The sequence below is a fragment of the Podarcis vaucheri genome (assembly GCF_965113315.1).
Source record: "Podarcis vaucheri genome assembly, chromosome: 1".
Taxonomy (NCBI): domain Eukaryota; kingdom Metazoa; phylum Chordata; class Lepidosauria; order Squamata; family Lacertidae; genus Podarcis; species Podarcis vaucheri.
In genome coordinates, this window is record NC_138759.1 from 39,932,235 (window position 1) to 39,944,942 (window position 12,708).

General features: G+C 39.3%; 1 protein-coding gene and 2 long non-coding RNA genes across 4 annotated transcripts in view; 2 read left to right on the forward strand and 1 right to left on the reverse strand.

Annotated features, from left to right (window-relative positions):
• Positions 1-12,708, reverse strand: part of LOC309542848 — a 680,556-nt gene that overhangs the window by 471,555 nt on the left and 196,293 nt on the right. The window lies entirely within an intron of this gene.
• LOC309542857 overlaps positions 1-12,708 on the forward strand; it is a 320,404-nt gene that overhangs the window by 168,505 nt on the left and 139,191 nt on the right. The window lies entirely within an intron of this gene.
• Positions 1-12,708, forward strand: part of STXBP6 (syntaxin binding protein 6) — a 111,269-nt gene that overhangs the window by 12,408 nt on the left and 86,153 nt on the right. The window lies entirely within an intron of this gene.

The window sequence follows — 12,708 nt, forward strand, 5'->3', positions numbered from 1 at the left end:
GGTAATAAAAGCTCACTTGGATCCAGTGGGTGTTAATGTCGATTCTCGCCTCAGGGATACTTTAATTTCATCTTTTCGTTTTCACGGCAGCTATTTCGTACAGGGTTCCACACAAAAAACCGGCAGAACTAGAAACTAGTTGGAAGCCTTCCCATGTTTGGCATGGCTTTTAATGCATGCGAAGGTTTGTGAAAAGGATCCATCATCCTAAAAGGTTTACCTATTTTTAGATAGTCACAAACTGGGGCTTATTGGAAAAAGGAATTATTCTCAACTGAGATTCATGAATCTTTTTCTTATAAACGCTGTGTATGAGAAAGTGACTGAGACAGAAGCTGGACAAAAAAATCAAACCATTACTGAACCATGTTAATTTATTACTGCAGCTTTTCTGAGTGTTTTGAGCAACAGCTTCAAAGGAGAAAATTATGTTGGTTGGTACAATTTATACTTGTGTTACAGATCAATTGCTAATGGCAACATTAAAAAGTTATTGCCATCTTAGCTTAATGGTAATCAGCTTTTGTGCATCATAATGAATGGTTTTTTTATACCCGTTGCCATTGCTAAGTGTTACTTTTCACTGTTTTCAGAAGATAAAAAGGTATTTGAATGGACTACTCAGCTCTTTTTATTTTTAAAAAATGTTGCAAGCTTTCAACATCAAGTAGTGCATAACTGCTACTTTGTAGTTTTACTTTGTTGAGGTGCTGTGATCAACTTATATTGATGTTGTCGTGTTTTGTTTTTAGCTTTTGGTTAAATTTTGTTTCAATGTATATGTAGGCTCTGCCCTGGGACCTTTGAGTGAAGGACAGATCGTAAACGTTCCTAATAACCAAATGTTGCCGGGGGGGGGGAGAAAAAAAGAGTGGTATTCAGCAATAGTCCTATTCAGAGTAGACCCATTGAAGTTATTGGACACTACTGACTTGGGTTCATTAATTTCAGTGGGTCTGCTCTGAGTAGGATTTAGTTGAATGCAACTCATATTCTGTAACTTAACTAAATTGATGGTTTCATGCTTGAAGTATGTTAGGTAACAGGCACATGTGAATCCATGCTGATTGTGAATCCATACTGATTCTGTCATATTAACCTATTAGTCTCCCTCATTTGCCATCATTCATATGACAGCATTACATACTTCCTGCTGAGTTGTTCGCCTGCATTGTCATGTGACTTGTGAAATAGCTGGATACATTCTGTTTTCATGAGGTCACCTCGCTTTCCTCATCACAGCAAACGTGTTTGTGCCATGATTGATGCAACACAAGACTGCAGAAAACATGACACTAGATCTGATGGCTGACAGTTTATCCCAGTGACCCACATCTGTGCACAGCACAACATTCTCTGTTCATAGCATAGAGAATTGGCATTGGTGCTTTCCACTCACCTAGATAGAACCATCTACAAGCAGGGTTGTAGAGGAAAGACACTTCCATCCCTTTGTTTAAAAAGGCTGATTTTTCTCCCATCTCCATAGCAAAAGGAATGGAAGGACTGTTTATTACCTTTACTTTGGAACAAAGGGGCTACTGTAGCCCTGTAGGGAGTTCTCTCCTGTCCAGTGGGTTACCCTCAGCGGAAACTCCTTTGACAGTCAAGAGAAGCACTCATAACTCCATGCTTTAATTTTGTCTCCTCTGAATTTGGCTTCCACTCCTGGAAAATCGGGCATTAGCTTTCTACAGTATCTCTGTGTTGTGCTCAGGAGACTGGTGGGAAGTAAAGTAACATTCCAGAGTTCTGAAACTTCAGAAGAAGTGTGCGTAGTAATGCCACAAAAGTACTCCTCTCTTGTAGACTCAGTAATGGAAACTCCTTCATTCCTGGAATATTTATTTTCAATGGGTAAAATAGCCGGATATGATCAACAATTACTTCTCTGTCCACAATACCTTTCAATATTTGAATGTTCATAATATATTCTTTTAAGTCATCCTTTCAGCGGGTTTAGAGATGTATTTCCAAAGTCTCATGACTTGCCTTCTAAAATATCCATTTAGTTTCCCCTGAATCATTCTTTCTAATACAGTGGTACCTTGGTTCCCAAACGCCGAAAACCCAGAAGTAAGTGTTCCGGTTTTAGAATGTTTTTCAAAAGCCAAACGTCTGATGCAGTTGTCAGCTATTGTTTCTGGAGCACTTGCACCAATCAGAAGCTGCGCTTTGGTTTTCGAACATTTCTGAAGTCAGGCTGACTTCCGGAAGGGATTAAGTTTGGCGCTTTTGTTTTTGCCATTTACTTTGCGTTTTTGTTTTTAAGGCTTTTTCAGTTAATTTGTTTTTGTGGCTGTGTGTAACCCAGTTCAGCTACTGATTGATTGATTGGTTGATTGTGTGACTCCAGAAATGGATAAAAGCCCCCCATCCACACAATGACTATCATCAGTGCAGGTAAGAAAAAAAGTTACCGTATTTTTCGCCTTATAGGGCGTACCGGCCCATAGGGCGCACCTAGGTGTTTTTTTTTTGGGGGGGGAATAAAGAAAAAAAAATTATTTCCCCCCAGGTGCGGGGCTGGGGCGGGGGAAGCCCGAGCTTCCCCCGACCCCAGCCCCCAGAACAGGCTGCTATCCGCAAGCCTTGGGAGCCCGGTGGGAACTCCCGCGGGCTCCCCTAGGCTTGCGGATAGCTTCCTGAAGCCTGCATTCGCCTCATAGGATGCACACACATTTCCCCTTCATTTTTGGAGGGGGAAAAGTGCATCCTATAGGGCGAAAAATACGGTAATTTTATTTTTTTATCATCTACAATATTGTTTTATTTATTTTATAGTACAGTACATTGATTATTGCTTTCATTTTATGGATCAATGGTCTTGTTAGATAGTAAAAATTCATGTTAAATTTCTGTTTTATAGCTTGCTTTTAAAAGTCTGGAACGGATTAATCCGTTTTGCATTACTTTCTATGGGAAAGTGCACTTTGGTTTTGGAACGGGCTTCCGGAACAGATTAAGTTTGAGAACCAAGGTATCAGTGTACTGGCCTTAGTGGTCCCATGACTATTGGTTTGCCCACAAGCAGAGCCACCCACAAACAAGGTGCTGGTTTCTATATTCTCAAGAGGGCTTCCCAGATACACAGTAGTAGAAATAGAGAATTTTATTCAATCAGCATTTTAAAAATTGAACTGATGTGATTTGCACGTTCCTGGATTAGTATATGTATCAGAACGTAATTATTCTTTGGATTTTTTGTGTGATACAGTTCTCCAAAAAGTGGTTTAGAAATCATTACTAGTGTAGCCTGCCTTGTGACAAAATTTGCATAAATATATATAATTTAAAATCACAGATGAATGCATAAATGGGACAGCACAGGCTTATGAATGAATATGTGTGAGAAGTTCAGATGTATATTCATTTGTAAATTAAAAGAGAAGAAAAACTACCATCACCAAAAAGCGTGATAACCAAGCATGCTCTGTTAAATTACTAAAGCTATGAAATGTTGAGAGGGGTGAAGAGATAAATAGGGAGGAATTGACCTGCTAAGCTCCTAACAGTAAATAGGAAATGGAGATTTGGAATGTGTGCCATGCACATGAGTTTTTAAAAGTCCCTTCCCACAGTATGTATGAAGATGGTTTCAGAGGATAAAAAATGGGAGAGCCCTCTGTTTATCCCCAGAAAATGCAAAGCATTTCCTGTTTTATGTTGCCTAGACCCCTGGACACAAGTACTCCTGTTAGGGACTGGGGATAATAGCAGCGTTTTGTTGAGAATCCCCACTTAAGACCAGCCATCTGGTCCAGCATCCTTTTCTCACAGTGGCCAACCAGATGCCTATGGGTAACCTGCAAGCAGGATACTAGTTTGCCAGTTCTCTCCCCACTTGTGGAGGTGTATGAGTTCTAGTGTTATGAATGGCAGCTTCTCTCTATCTGATGTCTCCACAACGTGCATAGTTTAACACATTTCTTACACATCTTTTCTCTAAATTAGAAAGCCTCTAATGTTGTAACATGGGATGTGGGTGGCGCTGTGGGTTAAACCACAGAGCCTAGGACTTGCTGATCAGAAGGTCGGCGGCTCGAATCCCCACGACGGGGTGAGCTCCCGTTGCTTGGTCCCTGCTCCTGCCAACCTAGCAGTTTGAAAGCACGTCAAAGTGCAAGTAGATAAATAGGTACCGCTCCGACGAGAAGGTAAACTGTGTTTCCGTGCGCTGCTCTGGTTCACCAGAAGTGGCTTAGTCATGCTGGCCACATGACCCGGAAGCTGTACGCTGGCTCCCTCAGCCAATAAAGCAAGATGAGTGCCGCAACCCCAGAGTCGGTCACGACTGGACCTAATGGTCAGGGGTCCCTTTACCTTTAATGTTGTAACCTTGCCTCCTAAGGGAGATTCTCCATTCCCTTGATCATTTTGGCTGGCCTTTCCTGAATCTTTTCCAGCTCTACAACATGCTTTTTGAGGCGAGGAAATCACAGCTGTACACACTATTATTCCAAACATCTTTGCACCATAGCTTTGCATTAACAGCATTATAATATTGACAGTTTTGTTTTCAATTCCTTGCCCGAGGATCACTTGCATGGAAATTGCCATTTATTCCTACCCCTGTCTCCTTTTCTTTATCCAGTTACTGTTCCATAAGAGAACCTGTCCTATTATCGCTTGACCACTAAGTTTACTCTGCAGTAATTGCTGAGGGTCTTTGTAACTGGTCAAAAAACGTTTTAAAAGTCTTAAGTATACGCAAGGGCGACTGGATCACATCCTATGCTTACTATCACACTCAAAGAATTCTTAAAATGTTAGGTAGGCAAGATTTACCCTTGTGGAAGCTATGCTGGTTCTGCTTCAGCAATAATTGTTCTATACTTGGTATATAGGGTGGGGTATAAATAATAAAAGGTGGTATATAGGGCCAGATGGACGGGGTATAAATAATAATTTTTTATTATTAATTCTTTTATAATTATTTCCGCCAGTTTTCCAGACTAGATCATTATAGAAATAAAAATACACATTTCTCTCTCTCGAATAGAACAGAAAAATGCATTAACATACTTAATAAACTTTGGCCAAATAATTGAATGATTAGAGCAGAGGGATCCTGTTCCTTCTTAAACAGTCCTTAAGGAATGCAATTTGAAATGTAGTATTACATACTGAATACAAGGCATCACCTACTGGAAACTGAGGAGTCCATGTTACTGCAACAGATGACTCAGCAGTGCTGGCTATTAGATCCATACCATTTTATCCTGTAACCACCACTATCCCATATACTACTTGCTTTTTGTAACTTTCGTACGCTGGCAGGGATGTATTTAGAAATGCCTCTTTCCCAACCTTGGTTGGTTAGTGGTTTGGATTTGCAAGGAAGTACTCTTTTAAAAAAGGGAAACAATGCCTCAGCTTCACAATGATGCATTGAGAAACTCAGACAAGTAGGATTGCCACTTTATTGTGGTATTTTCTTGTGTAAAATGAGGAAGGAAGTCAGGTCGGATAGAAGAAACAAGCAGCTTCAGGTGTCCTGGGGGGCCACACAAAATGAGGTTGTGGGCCATGGGTTCCCCAGCTGTACTATAGTTGGGAATGGACAGACATATTCCAATGGCTATAAAAGCCAACTAAAATGGATAGCTTGGAGCACCTATTAGAGACCTGTCTGCAGTTGAATGCCTAAGAATTTTGTTTTTCTTGTGCGATTTTAATGTGTCCTTTTTCTGTGTTGAATTTTCATAGGATGCCTTTAGTGTACCAAGGTTTTAACTGCATTAAAAAGAAGAAGAATAAATTATTTAACCCCCCCCCCCCAAGAAACTGCATTCCCTCAATAGTCTTGTTTACTGGTTTCTATTCTGTATTTGTTACTTGATTGATTGTATCAACCCTTTTCAGAAGTGGTAGCAACAACAACAAACCCCTAACATTTGCTACTTGCAAGGTATGAATAAAAAATTATGAGCTACAGTGTGCCCCGCAAGACGAAAAACTCGCTAGACGAAAGGGTTTTGCGGTTTTTTAGCTGCTTCGCAAGATGAATTTCCCTATGGGCTTGCTTCGCAAGACGAAAACGTTTTGCGTTTTTTGCAAGTTTGTTTCCTTTTTCTTAACACCGTTAATACAGTTGCGACTTGACTTCGAGGAGCAACTCATAGAACGCGGTATGGTAGCCTTTTTTGAGGTTTTTGGTGATTTTTGAAGCTTTCCCAAAACTTTTCCGACACCGTGCTTCGCAAGACGAAAAATTCGCTAGACGAAAAAACTCGCGGAACGAATTAATTTCGTATTGCGAGGCACCACTGTATAAGGAAATAGCACTTCATTCAGAGAGCCATAATATAGAGATTACTGGAGCTTGAAAGCTGGATTCCTTTTGTTGACCATTCTCCTGTGATTGTGGAAGAGAGACTGGCATTGCTGTTTGAAGTGGGGAAGAATACGCCAAATTATCCACTGTCAATTTTCCACTCCCTATCCCACATTTGATGCTATGAATTGCATTCCATTTGGTTTGAGTGTTAAAGGGCAGGTGTTACATCCTACAGCCAAGGACCAAGTTCGTGAGTAGCTTCTGATACTTAAACTAAAATTGGCATGGTGCAGGCATGGAAGTGATTTTATGGGCTGTAATATAGTCCAGTCTCCTATCAAAGTAGGATTTATTTTTGGTTTCTTAAAGTCTGTCATATTGTGCTAAAGCTGATTTTATTGTAGTGGTGTATTTTGTTTTGTTTTTTTAGGTCTGTTCTTGTTTGTGTTTACAAAAGAAATAAGGAAGCGGAGATTTAGTACATTTAATACAGCAAATCTGCATCTTAACATGCATTTGACTTGAAATGGGATTGCTCAGTTGGTTAGAACGTAGTGCTGATCAACACCAAGGTTGCAGCTTCGATTCCCATTAAGGGACAGCTGCATATTCCTGTATTGCAGGGGATCGGACTAGAAGATCCTCAGGATTCCTTCCAACTCTGTGATTCTGTGATTTCAACCATACGTGGTTGAAGGCGGTCTGGGGAGGGAAAGGATCAGAGGTCCTGGGCAAGGCCTGCTTAGCATACTCTTTGAGCATGGCACCTTTGGCCAGCAGCTCCGTGGCTCTGGAAGTGGTGGGGATTTCCCATGGGATCTCTTGAGAGCTAAAGGCACCCTGCTCTCAGGGTGCACCAAAGTGGCTTTGTCTGGGGAAAACAGTCAAGACCCAGCACAAAATGAGTGCTCTTGTGAGAGCATTCACACAACTCTCAGAGCCACTGCACTGCTGGCCAAAGGTTCAGGCGTGCTGCGTGGGACTTTTCTCCTCACTTACTGCCTTATAGAAGGCAAACAGGCTGGCTAACTGCATGGGCATCTCCAAGGGTTATTTGGGCTATACAGTGGTGCCTCGGGTTACAGACGCTTCAGTTTACAGACACAGCTAACCCAAAAATAGTACCTCGGGTTAAGAACTTTACTTCAGGATGAGAACAGAAATCGCATTGTGGCAGCAGCAGGAGGCCCCATTAACTAAAGTGGTGCTTCAGGTTAAGAACAGTTTCAGGTTAAGAACGGACCTCCAGAACAAATTAAGTTCTTAACCCGAGGTACCACTGTATGCAGTTTTCATGTATACGTGTAACCCTGGGAATCTAACCGTCACACAAGATGCAGTTCCCCTGTATTGCACATGTTCACTCACAACATTGAGAACTATGGCTTCTACTCCAAAAAAAAGTTTTACTCAAGAGTAGATGCATTGAAAGGAATGGACCTAAGTTAGTCGTGTCCATTAATTTCAGTAAGTTTCTTCAGAGTAAAATTTAGTTGGATGCAACCCCATGTGTGCAAACTGTTGATGTGGCTGCTTATGAAACTCTTCGCAAGCTTATAGTGGTTAACCTCGCACAATGGACAACATAACGTTTCTTGCATTTCATGTTTCAGTTTGAGAGCTTGAAGTGGTTTTGTCCAGACTTTAACTGCATTTCTTGAATAATGCTGCAAGGATGATAACAGCCTTCCACACTGTATTTATTCTTGCAAGACAGGGCATTATGTATCTAATCAAATATTGCTTTCAACTTCCTGCAATTCTTTATTATATATAATGATAATGCCAAATGCATTACAGTGCAGTCCTATTCATATTTAGCCAGAAACAAGTCCCATTGGGTTCAATAGAACTTACTCCCAGTTAAGTGTGTATATGAGACTGAAACATTAGACTTTTTTTCAGAGTAACTTTCTCATGTATTTGACTGGCAATTAGCATGTGATCTCATAGTATAAAATGTGCTCAAAGGATAACTGAAATCATAGTTCTGCAGTATGCCAGCCATATTAATGTTTTTTTGTCTATCTGTAATATGTAAATTTCACAACAATTTTTTTTAAAAAAAAGATTTCAGCCATTGATTCCCTTAGACTCCTAAATTCTAACAACATTATTAAACTTTTCAGGACAGCCTGTTCAAGATAGGAAGTACCATTTAAGATAAATGGTTAGTATGTAATGTCAGTTGATGCAAAACACAGAGGATCATGACAGTATTGCAGACAGGTATACCATGGATTGAAATTTTCTTTGTCCAAACATTCTGTGTGTGGTTCTCTATGGCATGGCAAAGAAATAATAGATCACTTTCTTTTCCTAATTGTGTGATCTAGGGAGTTAATTTCTAAATTTACTCTCACATTTTCTTTAGTGGCTGTATGTATAGAAAGAACAGTATTCTTGTAAGATCATTTTTGTTCTAACTCAGTGAATGTTTAAATCTCTGAATGCCATAATATTGGCACTCCATGACTCCTCTATTTCAGAAAAAGAAAATTGAGTAATTAGATTGGGTATCCCAGGTTGGAATTCCTCAAAGTATACCATTCCTTTATAGCTATAACACATTGAAATGCTAGAGAATGTTCAAAACCTTCACATTCAGGTGACATCAAATTTTATCTATTATGGATAGACCAGATCAATAAATTATTACAATCCTTTCTGATCTAGTATTTTCTGATCTCCTACATGGAAGGCATTTTTTTTTTAACCTATGAGCTTAAAACGTGCCATGATTATTCGAGCAGGGTGGGGAAAATGTATCTGATAGTTTGCTTCCCAAGATGTTGCCTAGAAACATTCACTACTTAACCCACTTGAAAACAAACTGTTCCTTGAGCCTCAAGGCCAAAGGAAATGTGTTGCAAAACAGTTAAATGTTTTCATTGTTTGCAACAGTGAAATCTTGCATATATGACTTTTTTAAAAAGAATACTTTTTAACGTTTTAGACTTTTGAATGTAAATATTAAGCAAACAGTATGGGACATTTAATTTGGGGCTAATCTTATATATACAGCCTCTTGACTTTTTAAAATAGTTGGAGAGTCCACCACCTCTCGTGGGAGTCTGTTCCACTGCTGAACGACTCTTACTGTGAAAAAGTTCTTCCTGATGTTTAGGTGGAATCTCCTTTCTTGTAACTTGAAGACATTGGTTTGAGTCCTGCTTTCCAAGCAAGAGAAAACAAACTTGTTTCTTCTTCCACGTGATAACCCTTGAGATATTTGAAGATGGCTATCATATCTCCTCTCAGTCTTCTCATATCCAGGCTAAACATACCCAACTCCCTCAACCATTCCTCATAAGGCTTGGTTTCCAGACCCGTTGCTCTCCTTTCCACACGTTCCAGCTTGTCAATATCCTTCTTAAATTGTGGCACCCAAACTGGTGTGGTCTGATCAAATCAAATCAGAATAGAGTGGCATTCTCAGTGCTATATTTCTAGAAAAAGAGGTGCCACAACTCACCATGAATGCCGCCCTTGTTCTCTTAAACTGACAATGGCGTCCCCCTGAGAGGTGCCAGAACTGAATTCTGGTGAGTTCTAGATGAAACAAAGCCCTTCTCTTACTTCCCATGATCTGGACACTACTGTTGATGCAGCCTAGGATAGTTAATGCTCATCTGTAAGATGAGATTTTCATTTTCATCCTGCTTCTTTTCAAAATGAAAGGTACTAGCATTTCATGAAGAAGATCAAGACTGGTATATTTACTTCTCTCTCTCCTCCTCCTCCTCCTCTGCAATCTTTATCTGGACACAGTGAAACCCTTCCAGAGAAAACAAACAAACATGCATACTATATAATTGGGAGTGAATTTGTCTAACTGCCAAGACTTTGAAGGTAATCCATTAAATTGTTTGGAAAGGGGTGTTGATACAGGAACAAAGGAACAACACCTGATGCCAAATAAACCTTCACTGCCTGAAGCAGGTCTGAAGTCAACCAAGCAGGGACTGAACAGAAGCAAATAAGTTACCGAAGACCCAGAAAACAATAACATTATTAAAAAGGAAAATTAATTTTCTCTTTTGCATGTATATAATTTGATACTTGGTCAACAATTATTTTAAGGGTGCATATTAGTCAGTGGAACACAAGTCACTTTGAAAGCACTGCTTCAGAGAATAAAAAAGTACAAATGATGAGGTTAACTACAGAAAAGTAAAATGCCCATCAGCCCCAGCCAGCATGGCCAGTGGTCATGGATGATGGGAACCGTAGTCCAGCAACATCTGGAGGGACCATGGGAAAGGGAACTGGTCTAGAGTGTGATCTTGTACATGTCATATAGGAAGACTATGTGATATACTGTTGTGTCAGAAAAGATTCTCAGAATCCTAGGTGGCAGCATGAACATTGTAGGCGTTTGAAGCTACATGTGCATAACTCATGTGATGTAGATGTTGGTGGATCCATGGGATTTCCATGTAACGCCTGAGAAAGCCATCAACTCTCTAACCAGGAAATCGAAGCAGATTTTGTTTCATAAACCACTTCGAGGTTTTACTGCAATCAAGTGGAATATGTAAATGTTGTTAACTATCATTCAAAGAAATTAGAGATGGAAAGTAGGTGCCGAAGCACAAGGTTTTGAAGCAGTAACATGCAATTCTGGAGGCTTAGACTGAAGGAGTGCTGTTTTCCTTACCTATATTTTTACGGCTGCATTCGTCTGTGGCCTAGTTTGGATATTCCTACTGAGGGCAGACTTCTGCTGAGGGTGGTCATAGTTTAGAACTCTTGTTTCAGTTAGAGATCTGAGAAGTTGAGTGAGGCAAGAGAAATGTTTGCATGGTGCTCAGAATGCCGGTTTGGATATTTAAGATGAATGAAACCTCATAGCCCGACAATTGTTAACATGTGTAAGATTTTTGAAAACAAATTTCCTGTACTAATTTTGCAGTAGTTTCATTTTGATTTAGAGTTTTGTATTCCTATAAAACTAATTTTAAAAACAATAATTTCCAAGTAAAGCTTTTGACTCTGGTTTCAAATGTAAAATTTTTAACGCCATTAAGTGTATGCTGTAACTTGCACACATGCATCCCAAGTCAAGTATTTTGCTACAAAAGTATTTGAACCTTTTGAGTACTGTAGTTGAAACCTTTGAGTCATTTACAGGGTATAATCTTGTGCATGTATATCCAGAAGTAAGATTCATTGAGTTCAATGGGACTCATTTCCAGGTAGTTGTATATCAGTTTGCTGTCTTTTACAGCATGTAAAATTAACATGGTGTTCGTTTGTTTTTAGTTTTGCTAAATATATCAGGCATGCTAAATCAGATGCTTGAGATCATGTCTTAACCTTCAATGGCTATACAATACTTCAAAGAGCTTAGGATAGTTGGATCACGTACTAAAGTTGTCTTGTATTCAGAGCATTTGGCATCACATGAAGAAAGGCACGTCTGCCTGGAAATACACCAAAAGATGACAAATCATTCAAAGATCAGTATAGCTGAAAGCAGTACAATACCGATCTTTTAGAAGGCTGCTGGAAGTGCAGCTTTCCATCTTGCACAGAAGAGCGTTTGTCAGTGAACAATAACCAGTGTCCATGCAGATGTAGCTTGCTACTGTAAATGGGAAGGGCTATGTCTGTTGATGTTACCAGTGTATGATGTAATCACATAATACTGCAGGGCAAGAGGAGTTACAAGGCAAGCAGTGAAGTTTGGGAGGGAGGAATTTGCAGTAGGAAGTAACCAGGAAGCAATGATTTATATATATTATATTATATTATATATTATATTATATTATATTATATTATATTATATTATATTATATTATATTATATTATATTATATTATATTATATTATATTATATTATATTATATTATATTATATTATATTATATATATTGCTTCCAATCAACCCTCTTGTATGTTGAAGTAACTAATTTGTCTGTGATTTAGGAAAGAATAGTTTATTGGTTGCTGCAAAAACAAAGAGTCTTGCGGCAATTTAAAAAAAACCCACACAAACAAATTAGTTAATATTTTTAAGGTGCAACCTGACTTTTTACTCTGACTGCAAACAGGAGTCTTTATAGGAGTCTTTAAATGGAAAGATCCGAGTTAAGCTGGTTTACATAAAAGTGAAATGTCAATAATTGATCCTTATGTTTGGAGTGAGATCCATAGGACATGCATTTGCCACATTGCTGGTGAGCCTGAATAACAGAATCACTCAAATGTTTTAGGAAGACCTGAGATATAAATGAAGGAACCTGTAGCCTTATATGCCTAAATAAGCCTGGAGCTTATATGTTAGCCCCCCCCCCCCCGCAAACACCTGCTTCCTGCAAGTTGCAGTTTTTTCTGCTCTGAGAGGGAATGGTGGTTTGGTGAAAAAAATAATACTTAGTCCATGGAAAGAGTTTTTGTTGTCTCATCCTCTCAGCATGACAGATAA